Source organism: Haliotis rufescens, unplaced genomic scaffold (assembly GCF_023055435.1).
Source record: "Haliotis rufescens isolate VD_foot unplaced genomic scaffold, xgHalRufe1.0.p SCAF_156, whole genome shotgun sequence".
Lineage (NCBI taxonomy): Eukaryota > Metazoa > Mollusca > Gastropoda > Lepetellida > Haliotidae > Haliotis > Haliotis rufescens.
The window spans coordinates 169,855-184,812 of NW_025963842.1; the positions used below are offsets into that span (position 1 = coordinate 169,855).

General features: G+C 42.2%; 15 non-coding genes and 1 pseudogene across 15 annotated transcripts; all 16 read left to right on the forward strand.

Annotated features, from left to right (window-relative positions):
• Positions 1-308: 308 nt before the first annotated feature.
• Positions 309-472, forward strand: LOC125380670. The gene has a single exon (XR_007221317.1). It is a non-coding gene; the product is annotated as a U1 spliceosomal RNA (small nuclear RNA).
• Positions 473-905: 433 nt separating this feature from the next.
• On the forward strand, positions 906-1,069 carry LOC125380671. Its single transcript, XR_007221318.1, has one exon. It is a non-coding gene; the product is annotated as a U1 spliceosomal RNA (small nuclear RNA).
• Positions 1,070-1,505: 436 nt separating this feature from the next.
• Positions 1,506-1,669, forward strand: LOC125380672. Its single transcript, XR_007221319.1, has one exon. It is a non-coding gene; the product is annotated as a U1 spliceosomal RNA (small nuclear RNA).
• A 436-nt stretch (positions 1,670-2,105) lies between these two features.
• LOC125380674 lies at positions 2,106-2,269 on the forward strand. The gene has a single exon (XR_007221321.1). It is a non-coding gene; the product is annotated as a U1 spliceosomal RNA (small nuclear RNA).
• Positions 2,270-2,705: 436 nt separating this feature from the next.
• LOC125380675 lies at positions 2,706-2,869 on the forward strand. Its single transcript, XR_007221322.1, has one exon. It is a non-coding gene; the product is annotated as a U1 spliceosomal RNA (small nuclear RNA).
• A 436-nt stretch (positions 2,870-3,305) lies between these two features.
• Positions 3,306-3,469, forward strand: LOC125380676. The gene has a single exon (XR_007221323.1). It is a non-coding gene; the product is annotated as a U1 spliceosomal RNA (small nuclear RNA).
• Positions 3,470-3,905: 436 nt separating this feature from the next.
• On the forward strand, positions 3,906-4,069 carry LOC125380677. Its single transcript, XR_007221324.1, has one exon. It is a non-coding gene; the product is annotated as a U1 spliceosomal RNA (small nuclear RNA).
• A 436-nt stretch (positions 4,070-4,505) lies between these two features.
• LOC125380678 lies at positions 4,506-4,669 on the forward strand. The gene has a single exon (XR_007221325.1). It is a non-coding gene; the product is annotated as a U1 spliceosomal RNA (small nuclear RNA).
• Positions 4,670-5,105: 436 nt separating this feature from the next.
• On the forward strand, positions 5,106-5,269 carry LOC125380679. Its single transcript, XR_007221326.1, has one exon. It is a non-coding gene; the product is annotated as a U1 spliceosomal RNA (small nuclear RNA).
• Positions 5,270-5,705: 436 nt separating this feature from the next.
• On the forward strand, positions 5,706-5,869 carry LOC124127715. Its single transcript, XR_006860051.2, has one exon. It is a non-coding gene; the product is annotated as a U1 spliceosomal RNA (small nuclear RNA).
• A 436-nt stretch (positions 5,870-6,305) lies between these two features.
• Positions 6,306-6,469, forward strand: LOC124127699. The gene has a single exon (XR_006860036.1). It is a non-coding gene; the product is annotated as a U1 spliceosomal RNA (small nuclear RNA).
• Positions 6,470-6,902: 433 nt separating this feature from the next.
• Positions 6,903-7,066, forward strand: LOC124127698. Its single transcript, XR_006860035.2, has one exon. It is a non-coding gene; the product is annotated as a U1 spliceosomal RNA (small nuclear RNA).
• Positions 7,067-7,508: 442 nt separating this feature from the next.
• LOC124127696 lies at positions 7,509-7,672 on the forward strand. The gene has a single exon (XR_006860033.1). It is a non-coding gene; the product is annotated as a U1 spliceosomal RNA (small nuclear RNA).
• Positions 7,673-8,108: 436 nt separating this feature from the next.
• LOC125380680 lies at positions 8,109-8,272 on the forward strand. Its single transcript, XR_007221327.1, has one exon. It is a non-coding gene; the product is annotated as a U1 spliceosomal RNA (small nuclear RNA).
• A 5,816-nt stretch (positions 8,273-14,088) lies between these two features.
• LOC124124134 lies at positions 14,089-14,226 on the forward strand (annotated as a pseudogene).
• A 436-nt stretch (positions 14,227-14,662) lies between these two features.
• Positions 14,663-14,826, forward strand: LOC125380682. The gene has a single exon (XR_007221329.1). It is a non-coding gene; the product is annotated as a U1 spliceosomal RNA (small nuclear RNA).
• The last annotated feature ends 132 nt before the right edge of the window (positions 14,827-14,958 follow it).

Consider the following 14,958-nt stretch of genomic DNA (forward strand, 5'->3'; position numbering starts at 1 on the left):
GAGTAGCTCCCAAGGAGAAAGATAGGACCCGGAAGGAAACTTGGGTGTTGACATGGAAGTTACCTCCCCTGGGTACCTGGCGCAAGGTGCATGTCTATGCAGCCTAAAATGCAAATAAAGCCATTTCCGTCTCGTTCTTCCTACCAATAATCTTTGCATAAAGCGAACGGGTGAATGTAGTGCCATGTACAGGGAAGTATAAAAATGTTTGAACTGAAATGGAATATATGTGAAGTTTTGCTTACAAGACACCTGAATGAGGTGATGTGTATGTTTGTAGTGATGGTTAGGAAGCTGCAGTTTCAGGCATACTTACCTGGCACAGGCTTAACAGTGATCCGCAAGGCTGTGGGCCCGGGGCGAGACCTTTCCATTGCACATCGGCTTGGTTGACCCCTGCGATCATCCCAAATGTGGACGACTCGGGTGCGCAATTTATAAGTGTGGGGGACTGCGTTCGCGCTCTCCCCTGGAAAAAACAATCAAAAATAGAAATGCCTTTTTTTCATTCTGTTTGTCTATCATGACATGTTCAGTTGTTGTTGTTGTTGTTGTTGTTGTTGTTGTTGTTGTTGATGATGATGTGTTTATTTTGCTGAGTAGCTCCCAAGGAGAAAGATAGGACCCGGAAGGAAACTTGGGTGTTGACATGGAAGTTACCTCCCCTGGGTACCTGGCGCAAGGTGCATGTCTATGCAGCCTAAAATGCAAATAAAGCCATTTCCGTCTCGTTCTTCCTACCAATAATCTTTGCATAAAGCGAACGGGTGAATGTAGTGCCATGTACAGGGAAGTATAAAAATGTTTGAACTGAAATGGAATATATGTGAAGTTTTGCTTACAAGACACCTGAATGAGGTGATGTGTATGTTTGTAGTGATGGTTAGGAAGCTGCAGTTTCAGGCATACTTACCTGGCACAGGCTTAACAGTGATCCGCAAGGCTGTGGGCCCGGGGCGAGACCTTTCCATTGCACATCGGCTTGGTTGACCCCTGCGATCATCCCAAATGTGGACGACTCGGGTGCGCAATTTATAAGTGTGGGGGACTGCGTTCGCGCTCTCCCCTGGAAAAAACAATCAAAAATAGAAATGCCTTTTTTTCATTCTGTTTGTCTATCATGACATGTTCAGTTGTTGTTGTTGTTGTTGTTGTTGTTGTTGTTGTTGTTGTTGATGATGATGTGTTTATTTTGCTGAGTAGCTCCCAAGGAGAAAGATAGGACCCGGAAGGAAACTTGGGTGTTGACATGGAAGTTACCTCCCCTGGGTACCTGGCGCAAGGTGCATGTCTATGCAGCCTAAAATGCAAATAAAGCCATTTCCGTCTCGTTCTTCCTACCAATAATCTTTGCATAAAGCGAACGGGTGAATGTAGTGCCATGTACAGGGAAGTATAAAAATGTTTGAACTGAAATGGAATATATGTGAAGTTTTGCTTACAAGACACCTGAATGAGGTGATGTGTATGTTTGTAGTGATGGTTAGGAAGCTGCAGTTTCAGGCATACTTACCTGGCACAGGCTTAACAGTGATCCGCAAGGCTGTGGGCCCGGGGCGAGACCTTTCCATTGCACATCGGCTTGGTTGACCCCTGCGATCATCCCAAATGTGGACGACTCGGGTGCGCAATTTATAAGTGTGGGGGACTGCGTTCGCGCTCTCCCCTGGAAAAAACAATCAAAAATAGAAATGCCTTTTTTTCATTCTGTTTGTCTATCATGACATGTTCAGTTGTTGTTGTTGTTGTTGTTGTTGTTGTTGTTGTTGTTGTTGATGATGATGTGTTTATTTTGCTGAGTAGCTCCCAAGGAGAAAGATAGGACCCGGAAGGAAACTTGGGTGTTGACATGGAAGTTACCTCCCCTGGGTACCTGGCGCAAGGTGCATGTCTATGCAGCCTAAAATGCAAATAAAGCCATTTCCGTCTCGTTCTTCCTACCAATAATCTTTGCATAAAGCGAACGGGTGAATGTAGTGCCATGTACAGGGAAGTATAAAAATGTTTGAACTGAAATGGAATATATGTGAAGTTTTGCTTACAAGACACCTGAATGAGGTGATGTGTATGTTTGTAGTGATGGTTAGGAAGCTGCAGTTTCAGGCATACTTACCTGGCACAGGCTTAACAGTGATCCGCAAGGCTGTGGGCCCGGGGCGAGACCTTTCCATTGCACATCGGCTTGGTTGACCCCTGCGATCATCCCAAATGTGGACGACTCGGGTGCGCAATTTATAAGTGTGGGGGACTGCGTTCGCGCTCTCCCCTGGAAAAAACAATCAAAAATAGAAATGCCTTTTTTTCATTCTGTTTGTCTATCATGACATGTTCAGTTGTTGTTGTTGTTGTTGTTGTTGTTGTTGTTGTTGTTGTTGATGATGATGTGTTTATTTTGCTGAGTAGCTCCCAAGGAGAAAGATAGGACCCGGAAGGAAACTTGGGTGTTGACATGGAAGTTACCTCCCCTGGGTACCTGGCGCAAGGTGCATGTCTATGCAGCCTAAAATGCAAATAAAGCCATTTCCGTCTCGTTCTTCCTACCAATAATCTTTGCATAAAGCGAACGGGTGAATGTAGTGCCATGTACAGGGAAGTATAAAAATGTTTGAACTGAAATGGAATATATGTGAAGTTTTGCTTACAAGACACCTGAATGAGGTGATGTGTATGTTTGTAGTGATGGTTAGGAAGCTGCAGTTTCAGGCATACTTACCTGGCACAGGCTTAACAGTGATCCGCAAGGCTGTGGGCCCGGGGCGAGACCTTTCCATTGCACATCGGCTTGGTTGACCCCTGCGATCATCCCAAATGTGGACGACTCGGGTGCGCAATTTATAAGTGTGGGGGACTGCGTTCGCGCTCTCCCCTGGAAAAAACAATCAAAAATAGAAATGCCTTTTTTTCATTCTGTTTGTCTATCATGACATGTTCAGTTGTTGTTGTTGTTGTTGTTGTTGTTGTTGTTGTTGTTGTTGATGATGATGTGTTTATTTTGCTGAGTAGCTCCCAAGGAGAAAGATAGGACCCGGAAGGAAACTTGGGTGTTGACATGGAAGTTACCTCCCCTGGGTACCTGGCGCAAGGTGCATGTCTATGCAGCCTAAAATGCAAATAAAGCCATTTCCGTCTCGTTCTTCCTACCAATAATCTTTGCATAAAGCGAACGGGTGAATGTAGTGCCATGTACAGGGAAGTATAAAAATGTTTGAACTGAAATGGAATATATGTGAAGTTTTGCTTACAAGACACCTGAATGAGGTGATGTGTATGTTTGTAGTGATGGTTAGGAAGCTGCAGTTTCAGGCATACTTACCTGGCACAGGCTTAACAGTGATCCGCAAGGCTGTGGGCCCGGGGCGAGACCTTTCCATTGCACATCGGCTTGGTTGACCCCTGCGATCATCCCAAATGTGGACGACTCGGGTGCGCAATTTATAAGTGTGGGGGACTGCGTTCGCGCTCTCCCCTGGAAAAAACAATCAAAAATAGAAATGCCTTTTTTTCATTCTGTTTGTCTATCATGACATGTTCAGTTGTTGTTGTTGTTGTTGTTGTTGTTGTTGTTGTTGTTGTTGATGATGATGTGTTTATTTTGCTGAGTAGCTCCCAAGGAGAAAGATAGGACCCGGAAGGAAACTTGGGTGTTGACATGGAAGTTACCTCCCCTGGGTACCTGGCGCAAGGTGCATGTCTATGCAGCCTAAAATGCAAATAAAGCCATTTCCGTCTCGTTCTTCCTACCAATAATCTTTGCATAAAGCGAACGGGTGAATGTAGTGCCATGTACAGGGAAGTATAAAAATGTTTGAACTGAAATGGAATATATGTGAAGTTTTGCTTACAAGACACCTGAATGAGGTGATGTGTATGTTTGTAGTGATGGTTAGGAAGCTGCAGTTTCAGGCATACTTACCTGGCACAGGCTTAACAGTGATCCGCAAGGCTGTGGGCCCGGGGCGAGACCTTTCCATTGCACATCGGCTTGGTTGACCCCTGCGATCATCCCAAATGTGGACGACTCGGGTGCGCAATTTATAAGTGTGGGGGACTGCGTTCGCGCTCTCCCCTGGAAAAAACAATCAAAAATAGAAATGCCTTTTTTTCATTCTGTTTGTCTATCATGACATGTTCAGTTGTTGTTGTTGTTGTTGTTGTTGTTGTTGTTGTTGTTGTTGATGATGATGTGTTTATTTTGCTGAGTAGCTCCCAAGGAGAAAGATAGGACCCGGAAGGAAACTTGGGTGTTGACATGGAAGTTACCTCCCCTGGGTACCTGGCGCAAGGTGCATGTCTATGCAGCCTAAAATGCAAATAAAGCCATTTCCGTCTCGTTCTTCCTACCAATAATCTTTGCATAAAGCGAACGGGTGAATGTAGTGCCATGTACAGGGAAGTATAAAAATGTTTGAACTGAAATGGAATATATGTGAAGTTTTGCTTACAAGACACCTGAATGAGGTGATGTGTATGTTTGTAGTGATGGTTAGGAAGCTGCAGTTTCAGGCATACTTACCTGGCACAGGCTTAACAGTGATCCGCAAGGCTGTGGGCCCGGGGCGAGACCTTTCCATTGCACATCGGCTTGGTTGACCCCTGCGATCATCCCAAATGTGGACGACTCGGGTGCGCAATTTATAAGTGTGGGGGACTGCGTTCGCGCTCTCCCCTGGAAAAAACAATCAAAAATAGAAATGCCTTTTTTTCATTCTGTTTGTCTATCATGACATGTTCAGTTGTTGTTGTTGTTGTTGTTGTTGTTGTTGTTGTTGTTGTTGATGATGATGTGTTTATTTTGCTGAGTAGCTCCCAAGGAGAAAGATAGGACCCGGAAGGAAACTTGGGTGTTGACATGGAAGTTACCTCCCCTGGGTACCTGGCGCAAGGTGCATGTCTATGCAGCCTAAAATGCAAATAAAGCCATTTCCGTCTCGTTCTTCCTACCAATAATCTTTGCATAAAGCGAACGGGTGAATGTAGTGCCATGTACAGGGAAGTATAAAAATGTTTGAACTGAAATGGAATATATGTGAAGTTTTGCTTACAAGACACCTGAATGAGGTGATGTGTATGTTTGTAGTGATGGTTAGGAAGCTGCAGTTTCAGGCATACTTACCTGGCACAGGCTTAACAGTGATCCGCAAGGCTGTGGGCCCGGGGCGAGACCTTTCCATTGCACATCGGCTTGGTTGACCCCTGCGATCATCCCAAATGTGGACGACTCGGGTGCGCAATTTATAAGTGTGGGGGACTGCGTTCGCGCTCTCCCCTGGAAAAAACAATCAAAAATAGAAATGCCTTTTTTTCATTCTGTTTGTCTATCATGACATGTTCAGTTGTTGTTGTTGTTGTTGTTGTTGTTGTTGTTGTTGTTGTTGATGATGATGTGTTTATTTTGCTGAGTAGCTCCCAAGGAGAAAGATAGGACCCGGAAGGAAACTTGGGTGTTGACATGGAAGTTACCTCCCCTGGGTACCTGGCGCAAGGTGCATGTCTATGCAGCCTAAAATGCAAATAAAGCCATTTCCGTCTCGTTCTTCCTACCAATAATCTTTGCATAAAGCGAACGGGTGAATGTAGTGCCATGTACAGGGAAGTATAAAAATGTTTGAACTGAAATGGAATATATGTGAAGTTTTGCTTACAAGACACCTGAATGAGGTGATGTGTATGTTTGTAGTGATGGTTAGGAAGCTGCAGTTTCAGGCATACTTACCTGGCACAGGCTTAACAGTGATCCGCAAGGCTGTGGGCCCGGGGCGAGACCTTTCCATTGCACATCGGCTTGGTTGACCCCTGCGATCATCCCAAATGTGGACGACTCGGGTGCGCAATTTATAAGTGTGGGGGACTGCGTTCGCGCTCTCCCCTGGAAAAAACAATCAAAAATAGAAATGCCTTTTTTTCATTCTGTTTGTCTATCATGACATGTTCAGTTGTTGTTGTTGTTGTTGTTGTTGTTGTTGTTGTTGTTGTTGATGATGATGTGTTTATTTTGCTGAGTAGCTCCCAAGGAGAAAGATAGGACCCGGAAGGAAACTTGGGTGTTGACATGGAAGTTACCTCCCCTGGGTACCTGGCGCAAGGTGCATGTCTATGCAGCCTAAAATGCAAATAAAGCCATTTCCGTCTCGTTCTTCCTACCAATAATCTTTGCATAAAGCGAACGGGTGAATGTAGTGCCATGTACAGGGAAGTATAAAAATGTTTGAACTGAAATGGAATATATGTGAAGTTTTGCTTACAAGACACCTGAATGAGGTGATGTGTATGTTTGTAGTGATGGTTAGGAAGCTGCAGTTTCAGGCATACTTACCTGGCACAGGCTTAACAGTGATCCGCAAGGCTGTGGGCCCGGGGCGAGACCTTTCCATTGCACATCGGCTTGGTTGACCCCTGCGATCATCCCAAATGTGGACGACTCGGGTGCGCAATTTATAAGTGTGGGGGACTGCGTTCGCGCTCTCCCCTGGAAAAAACAATCAAAAATAGAAATGCCTTTTTTTCATTCTGTTTGTCTATCATGACATGTTCAGTTGTTGTTGTTGTTGTTGTTGTTGTTGTTGTTGTTGTTGATGATGATGTGTTTATTTTGCTGAGTAGCTCCCAAGGAGAAAGATAGGACCCGGAAGGAAACTTGGGTGTTGACATGGAAGTTACCTCCCCTGGGTACCTGGCGCAAGGTGCATGTCTATGCAGCCTAAAATGCAAATAAAGCCATTTCCGTCTCGTTCTTCCTACCAATAATCTTTGCATAAAGCGAACGGGTGAATGTAGTGCCATGTACAGGGAAGTATAAAAATGTTTGAACTGAAATGGAATATATGTGAAGTTTTGCTTACAAGACACCTGAATGAGGTGATGTGTATGTTTGTAGTGATGGTTAGGAAGCTGCAGTTTCAGGCATACTTACCTGGCACAGGCTTAACAGTGATCCGCAAGGCTGTGGGCCCGGGGCGAGACCTTTCCATTGCACATCGGCTTGGTTGACCCCTGCGATCATCCCAAATGTGGACGACTCGGGTGCGCAATTTATAAGTGTGGGGGACTGCGTTCGTGCTCTCCCCTGGAAAAAACAATCAAAAATAGAAATGCCTTTTTTTCATTCTGTTTGTCTATCATGACATGTTCAGTTGTTGTTGTTGTTGTTGTTGTTGTTGTTGTTGTTGTTGTTGTTGTTGATGATGATGTGTTTATTTTGCTGAGTAGCTCCCAAGGAGAAAGATAGGACCCGGAAGGAAACTTGGGTGTTGACATGGAAGTTACCTCCCCTGGGTACCTGGCGCAAGGTGCATGTCTATGCAGCCTAAAATGCAAATAAAGCCATTTCCGTCTCGTTCTTCCTACCAATAATCTTTGCATAAAGCGAACGGGTGAATGTAGTGCCATGTACAGGGAAGTATAAAAATGTTTGAACTGAAATGGAATATATGTGAAGTTTTGCTTACAAGACACCTGAATGAGGTGATGTGTATGTTTGTAGTGATGGTTAGGAAGCTGCAGTTTCAGGCATACTTACCTGGCACAGGCTTAACAGTGATCCGCAAGGCTGTGGGCCCGGGGCGAGACCTTTCCATTGCACATCGGCTTGGTTGACCCCTGCGATCATCCCAAATGTGGACGACTCGGGTGCGCAATTTATAAGTGTGGGGGACTGCGTTCGCGCTCTCCCCTGGAAAAAACAATCAAAAATAGAAATGCCTTTTTTTCATTCTGTTTGTCTATCATGACATGTTCAGTTGTTGTTGTTGTTGTTGTTGTTGTTGTTGTTGTTGTTGTTGATGATGATGTGTTTATTTTGCTGAGTAGCTCCCAAGGAGAAAGATAGGACCCGGAAGGAAACTTGGGTGTTGACATGGAAGTTACCTCCCCTGGGTACCTGGCGCAAGGTGCATGTCTATGCAGCCTAAAATGCAAATAAAGCCATTTCCGTCTCGTTCTTCCTACCAATAATCTTTGCATAAAGCGAACGGGTGAATGTAGTGCCATGTACAGGGAAGTATAAAAATGTTTGAACTGAAATGGAATATATGTGAAGTTTTGCTTACAAGACACCTGAATGAGGTGATGTGTATGTTTGTAGTGATGGTTAGGAAGCTGCAGTTTCAGGCATACTTACCTGGCACAGGCTTAACAGTGATCCGCAAGGCTGTGGGCCCGGGGCGAGACCTTTCCATTGCACATCGGCTTGGTTGACCCCTGCGATCATCCCAAATGTGGACGACTCGGGTGCGCAATTTATAAGTGTGGGGGACTGCGTTCGCGCTCTCCCCTGGAAAAAACAATCAAAAATAGAAATGCCTTTTTTTCATTCTGTTTGTCTATCATGACATGTTCAGTTGTTGTTGTTGTTGTTGTTGTTGTTGTTGTTGTTGTTGTTGATGATGATGTGTTTATTTTGCTGAGTAGCTCCCAAGGAGAAAGATAGGACCCGGAAGGAAACTTGGGTGTTGACATGGAAGTTACCTCCCCTGGGTACCTGGCGCAAGGTGCATGTCTATGCAGCCTAAAATGCAAATAAAGCCATTTCCGTCTCGTTCTTCCTACCAATAATCTTTGCATAAAGCGAACGGGTGAATGTAGTGCCATGTACAGGGAAGTATAAAAATGTTTGAACTGAAATGGAATATATGTGAAGTTTTGCTTACAAGACACCTGAATGAGGTGATGTGTATGTTTGTAGTGATGGTTAGGAAGCTGCAGTTTCAGGCATACTTACCTGGCACAGGCTTAGCGTGATCCTGAGGAAAGTATTGAGAACTAATTTTTCTTTTCACAGGTCTACGGGTGGGCTGGACTTCTTGTCCTCCGTCTTCGGACTCCCCCCATTGTTTTGTATCATGGCCGCCATTCAGTCTTCAGGGAATGGGCCATGGAAGTCAGAGACGATTCCAGACATAAGGAAGAGAGTAGTGAAGATGGATTTTGTTGGCCCAGATCGGTTTGCTGTGACAAGATTCAAGCTCTTCCCTTTCTTATTGGATACCTGTGGTGATGGTTTTGAGAGACTTGCAAGGCGGGAAAAACCGACCGAGTGGTTTTTAACAGTGACATCTGAGGAGCTAGGAGAACATCTACATGATCTGAAATACAAGCATCTATCGGATACTTTAGGTGTTCATTTTTCCTTAGTGAACAAGGTGAGGACATCAGTTCGTGTACACTGGCTACCAGAGGAGTTCGGAGCAACCTTTTTGGCACGTTTTTTCAAGGATTACGGGAAAGTATTAAGTGTTCAGGAGGATGTTAGCAAGGACAAGTTCGACGAAGGATGCCTACTTGGAACATACGAGGTAGTCTTGGAAACGTGCTATGAAGACGTAACTGCTATTCCTCATTTAGTAAACATCACCGGGAGAAGCAGTTCTTTTCCACTTTTGTTTACAATGGTGGGAAGACCTCCTCTGTGTTTAAAGTGCCACGAGGTAGGTCATCTGAGGAAGGAATGTAAAGGATCTACAAAAGTTCAGATGCCACCCACCTCTTACCGTCTTCCCAGAAAGAGATATTCTGATGTTTTGAGAAACAATACTCAACCTAATTCTTATGTTGATGAAGAAGAAGAGGTCAGGAAAGAAATGAAGGAGATCGAGGAGGCAGCGTCAAAAGATGACTGGTCAAAGGACGTGCCAACAGAGAAGACAAGTGTTCCTCAAGAAAAGGAGGTGTTAACAGTGGAGGATGATGAGACAGAGATCTTACAGGAAGACCCTACAGAGGCTGACAATCCTGTAGATATGGAGGAGGCTCCTCAGTCTGATGTTACAACAGAACTAAACCTTTCCACTCAGGATGGATTTCACAGGAAACGTCCAGGTTCACCTACTTTACAAAAGGATAAAGCCGCGAAACTAGTGAGAGACACCAAAAGAGACATAGAACAGCGGGAGAAGGATGAATGGAAACTCAGGACCCAGGGCATGGTGGACACGGATGACTCTAGTACAACAGAGAGCATCACTTAAGTGACGTAAAATGTGTGTTTCCGAACTTTCCCGAATGATTTGGACATGCCCCTGGACGATGGCTATGGATAATGGATTTATATATTGTGAGATTCTGTTGACGATTTGGATAAGCCTTTGGATTAAGATTAGAGATAAGCGATCTACTGTATACAGCATTGGCTGGGACCCCTTTTTGGTATGTATGAATACTTATATATTACTTTCCTCATATGCTACTGTTTTAATTACAATTGTATATAGTTATGTAACTTTCACTTTATCATTAATGTTTCTTTTGTCTAATAGCAGACACATAAGTGTAAGGTCCTATGTACGTTTGGTGATATACACCAAATTATTCTATATAAATTCAAATGTATAACTTTGCTACTATTAATTGTGCTGGGATAAGGGGTAGTACCAGAAGACGTGTGCTGTGTGAGGAGTGGAAGAGAATGAATGTTGATATTTTATTTATGCAAGAATGTCATATAGCCAGTGTGAAAGAAGGAGAGACTGTTGAGAAAGAATTTGGATGTAAAGCCTTCTGGAGTTTTGGTACGGGAAACGCACGTGGGGTAGGCATTTTACTATCACATCACTTAGATTTTAATATTATAAAATTTCATTACGATTTTGATGGCAGGCTCTTTGTTTTAGATATTGATATAGATAATAATTATTTCAGATTTATTAACCTGTATGCTCCTAATTATTATACAGATAGGCGGGATTTCCTGTTATCTTTGGAAAATTATTTTGTTACTCGTCGCCTTGTTGTCCTTGGGGGAGATTTTAATTTCGTTTTATCAACTGTTCTAGATAAAGTGGGGGGAAACCCAAAATGTGGTACTGGGGGGGCAACTATTCTGAAACGGTATCAAGATTTATATAAATTAGTAGACCCTTATCGAGTGTTACATAAAACTAAAGTTAGGACAACATGGCGAGGTGGAAATGTCAGTTGTCGGCTAGATCGATTTTATGTCTCTGCTCCATTAGTTCCGGCAGTCAAAAGTTGTGATGTTCAGCCATGTTCCATTTCTGATCACGATTATTGTGTTCTAGGTTTGGAGGTTGTTGATTGCATCTCTGTAGGACCTGGTTATTGGAAATTTAATAACTCTTTGCTTAAAGACAAATCATTTGTTTCGGAATTTCAGAAATTTTGGGAATCTTTACATATTGAGTCTGATTTGTCTCTTTTGGAATGGGATGAGCTTAAAGTTCAAATTAAAACTTTTGTTTTGGCGTATGGGAAAAAGCTAGCTGCCAATAAAAGACAGATTTTACAGCAGCTTCAAAGGCGATACAGAGATCTGCTAACTGCAGAAAGTCAAAGACCTGGGGAGTATGTAGAGCAGTTAAAAGCGATCAAATCACAACTTTATGACTTTCATTATGATAAGGTACAAGGAAGTGCAATCCGCTCCAGAGTGCAAGTTTTAGAAAATAATGAACAGCCATCCAAACATTTCCTAAAGTCTGAATTTAAGCGCTCTGGAGATAAAATCATTCGTGTTTTGGAGAATGGTTCTGAAATTTATGACAAAAATGAAACGATTCGTAAATATTGCAGGGAGTTCTATGAAAACTTATATACCCCTGAGGAAATTGATGATTTCTACTGTTCAGAATTTATTGAGGACTTGCCTTTCTTGGATAGGGCATCAGCTGATAGTTTAGAGGGTGCTGTGACAAAAGAAGAGATTTTATTTGCTTTAAAAGGGATGGATAACAATAAAGCCCCGGGGTTGGATGGTTTAAGTAAAGAGTTTTACATAACGTTTTGGCCGTTATTTCAAGATATCTTATTACACATTTATAATTTGTCAATAAAATTGGGTACTCTTAGCAATTCCCAAAAACTAGGATGTATCTCTCTGTTATGTAAGGACCCTAAAAATCCTCAATTGTTACGCAATTGGCGCCCTATTAGTCTCTTAAACGTAGATTACAAAATATTATCTAGAGTTGTACAAAGCCGGTTATCATTAGTTATTGCTGAGATTGTGCATCCTGATCAGACATGTTCTATCAGAGGCAGATCAATAGCAGACAACATACATCTTCTACGAAATGTAGTAGATTATGTGGAGCAAAAAGGAGATTCTGTGGCCTTCGTTTGTCTTGATCAAGAGAAGGCTTTTGATCGGGTAAACCATGAATTCATGTTCAAGGCCTTACATCAGTATGGGTTTGGTCCAGAGTTTATCAACCTGGTCAGCCTCTTATACAATAATGTACAAAGTACAGTGTTGGTAAATGGTAATCTCTCGGATACATTCCCCGTGAGGAGGGGGGTCAGGCAAGGCTGCAGCCTGAGCCCATTGTTATATATTTTAGTTTTCGAACCTTTTGCAATTAAAGTAAGGAATGATAAATTAATCAAGGGCATTAAAATTCCCGGTGTTAACGAAGAAGCCAAAATATCAGCCTATGCTGATGACGGGACTGGTATTTGTGTGAATGAGAGGAGTGTCAGACGTTTACTTCAAGTGAGTGAGTGGTATGCTCGTGGAACTGGTGCTCGTTTGAACATGGCTAAAACCAAAGCCATATCTTTTGGGAAATGGCGTTCTTCGGCCGACCACCCTTTTGGTATATCATGGCCCGAATCATGTAAAATTTTGGGGGTAGTTTTTGGTAAGAATGTCACTCCTGATGATAATTGGAACAAAATTTTAACCAAATTTCACGGGGTTCTAAATTTTGCATTTAAAGACAGATTTTTATCAGTGTATGGTAAATCTGTAATCTGTAACGTCATGGCCATGTCAAAGTTGTGGTATGTTGCATCTGTATTGCACATGCCCAAGCACTTTGTTGATATTTTCACACGAGTAGCATTTGACTTTTTTTGGGAATCCCATCTATTTGAACCCCTCTCTAGGACTATCTTATATAATAATATAGATGTTGGAGGTGTTAACTTTCCCCATATTCCTTCTCGTCTGCATGCTTTACGTCTTTACCATTTATATAAAATCATTAATAATAGTAAGTGTAAATATTCCTGTTTTGCGCTCTACTGGATTGGCTTTTCACTGAAGCATATCAAACCTGAATTCGCTTCAAATTTAAAGCCACACTCTGCATATATCCCTCCCTATTACAAAAAAGTGTTAGACTCATATAGATATTTTAATTCGTTATATCCTGATTATGATTGGAGAGTCCCTGTAAAAAGTGGTGTATTTTATAAACTGTTGATTGCCCATGTATGTACAGAGCCTGCTATCTTTAAGTATTTTTCTAATGTACAATTTAAATCTGCCTTCACATTGCTCAACGACTCATTCATAGATCCCCTTGTAAAAAATTTCTCCTGGCGTCTTCTTCATGACATTGTCCCCACTAACTTTACTCTTTTTTGCAAACGCCATTCCCTCATTAAAAAATGTACTTTTTGCAATGAAAATGAGTCTGTTGAGCATCTATTTTACAATTGCAATATGGTCTCTACTTTGTGGAATATCGTCAGCAAATGGGTTTTGGATTTATCTTTTGGCTTGATTGATTTAAATGCTAATAAGATTCGGTTTAATCAGTTATCCTTTTGTCATTGCAAATATCGAAAAAACGTCATGGTGTACCTGGTGTGTTTGGCCAAGCATCAGATCTGGGTTGATAGGTGTCATGTAAAAAATGGTAGGAAAGGGGTGACAAAGGAAAGTATTGTCGCCCATTTTTTGGAAAGGTTACGATTTCGTATCGTAGTTGACAAAGCCCGTTTGCCTGACAATTTATTTAATCTTTACTGGGTGCAGTGTTCTTTGTTCTGCACCGTCAACAATAACAAGGTGGAATTTACATTTTAATTGCTAACTATAAAGACTGTTTATGAAGAATATCATATAAATTATTATATTATTGTATGTACTTTCCACCTTTAGTTTTGTAATCACCCCGACATTATAGTCTACCATCCCATGTGAAAAAAAGTTATATGGATAGACTATTAGGACCCAGGCACCTTTTCTTTTAATCATCATTCCTTTCCTCATCGCCATTTTCATTTAAAGTATGTTTTATCATGTCCATTGCTATCCTTCAAGGTGTCTGGGGAGCATTGTTCTTAGGGCCATTTAAATGTAAATAAACTTTATTAAAAAAAAAAAAAAAAAAAAAAAAAAAAAAAAAAAAAAAAACAAGGCTGTGGGCCCGGGGCGAGACCTTTCCATTGCACATCGGCTTGGTTGACCCCTGCGATCATCCCAAATGTGGACGACTCGGGTGCGCAATTTATAAGTGTGGGGGACTGCGTTCGCGCTCTCCCCTGGAAAAAACAATCAAAAATAGAAATGCCTTTTTTTCATTCTGTTTGTCTATCATGACATGTTCAGTTGTTGTTGTTGTTGTTGTTGTTGTTGTTGTTGTTGTTGTTGATGATGATGTGTTTATTTTGCTGAGTAGCTCCCAAGGAGAAAGATAGGACCCGGAAGGAAACTTGGGTGTTGACATGGAAGTTACCTCCCCTGGGTACCTGGCGCAAGGTGCATGTCTATGCAGCCTAAAATGCAAATAAAGCCATTTCCGTCTCGTTCTTCCTACCAATAATCTTTGCATAAAGCGAACGGGTGAATGTAGTGCCATGTACAGGGAAGTATAAAAATGTTTGAACTGAAATGGAATATATGTGAAGTTTTGCTTACAAGACACCTGAATGAGGTGATGTGTATGTTTGTAGTGATGGTTAGGAAGCTGCAGTTTCAGGCATACTTACCTGGCACAGGCTTAACAGTGATCCGCAAGGCTGTGGGCCCGGGGCGAGACCTTTCCATTGCACATCGGCTTGGTTGACCCCTGCGATCATCCCAAATGTGGACGACTCGGGTGCGCAATTTATAAGTGTGGGGGACTGCGTTCGCGCTCTCCCCTGGAAAAAACAATCAAAAATAGAAATGCCTTTTTTTCATTCTGTTTGTCTATCATGACATGTTCAGTTGTTGTTGTTGTTGTTGTTGTTGTTGTTGTTGTTGTTGTTGTTGTTGATGATGATGTGTTTATTTTG